The sequence below is a fragment of the Lactuca serriola genome, chromosome 3 (genome assembly GCF_051521515.1).
Source record: "Lactuca serriola cultivar US96UC23 chromosome 3, Lser_US96UC23_V15, whole genome shotgun sequence".
Classification (NCBI taxonomy): domain Eukaryota; kingdom Viridiplantae; phylum Streptophyta; class Magnoliopsida; order Asterales; family Asteraceae; genus Lactuca; species Lactuca serriola.
This window is the reverse complement of record NC_136410.1, coordinates 291570626-291571911: the sequence shown is the minus strand read 5'-3', so window position 1 is coordinate 291571911 and position 1286 is coordinate 291570626.

The window sequence follows — 1286 nt, the reverse complement described above, 5'->3', positions numbered from 1 at the left end:
ACGTCTCGCGACCAACTTTACGAGGCATGCTAAAAACTGAGAGTCAATAAAATAACTTGAAACATCCCAAAAGTATGACCCAAAAATTTCGTTTCAAATCATTATTTAAATCATAAACCATCCAAAATCATAAGTAAAATCATAAATCATGTATCATAAAACATCATAGCATCTGTCTCAAATCAATGTCTCATAACAAACATCAGAGTAAACTCCTAGGCTGAAGACTATGGTGTGTGCCATGCGATCATCCCCAGCCCTTTCCCTTTGCTAGTGGAAGTACTTGAAACCAAAACTTAAACCGTAAGCACAAAGCTTAGTGAGCTTCCTCAAACTACCACATACCATACACATATAACATACAACTAAGATATACGGGCCCCACCCACACTCAGCTAACTAGGAGATACGGGCCTCGCCCACACTCAGCTAACTAGGAGATACGGGCCCCGCCCACACTCGACTACTTCGAGATACGGGTCCCGCCCACACTCGAATATTATGAGATACGGGCCCCACCCATACTCAACTGTTGCGAGATATGGGCCTCGCCTACACTTCGCTAATAAACAAACATACAAGTATCACACAGACAACAAGTATAACTAAATCTATCAGTCATGCATATATCTGTGAACAGTCTAAACTGTGAGATACGGGCACCGCCACACTCGGCTACTATGAGATACGGGCCTCGCCCAAACTCAATTACTAACATATCATACTACGGGCCGATCTTGGTGCCTTAGACCCATTTCCTACTGGAGGGAAACTCACCTCGTATGACTAACTGCTGGAAACACAAGTGAGGAATCCCTGTCTGCTGCTCCTTCGACTCTCCGGCTATCAATTCCATACCAACAATTAACCAAAATCTGATAATCCTTCTCAGGGTAAAATGACCAATTTACCCCTGGTCAAAGTCAACGTCTTGGTCAAAGTCAACCTTCCAGGTTGACCTAAGTCGCCGAGTCAGCCTATTAACTCGTCGAGTTCTAGAACTCAGAAACCCTAAAGTTCGCAACTCGACTCGCCGAGTCACCCTATGACTTGTCGAGTTCCCAAACTAACCGTCGTCGCAACTAAACAAACTAACTCATCGATTCGTCCTCAAACTCGCCGAGTCCTAGCATAATCAGAAAAAGGGACAAAACCATACTACTCGCCGAGTTCCTTAATCAACTCGTCGAGTCCTATGAACATCATCAGGGTTTCTTCAACGGACTCGCCGACTTCCCCCTATGAACTCGTCGAGTCCCTTGCAGATCTAACCTAGATAACTGGTT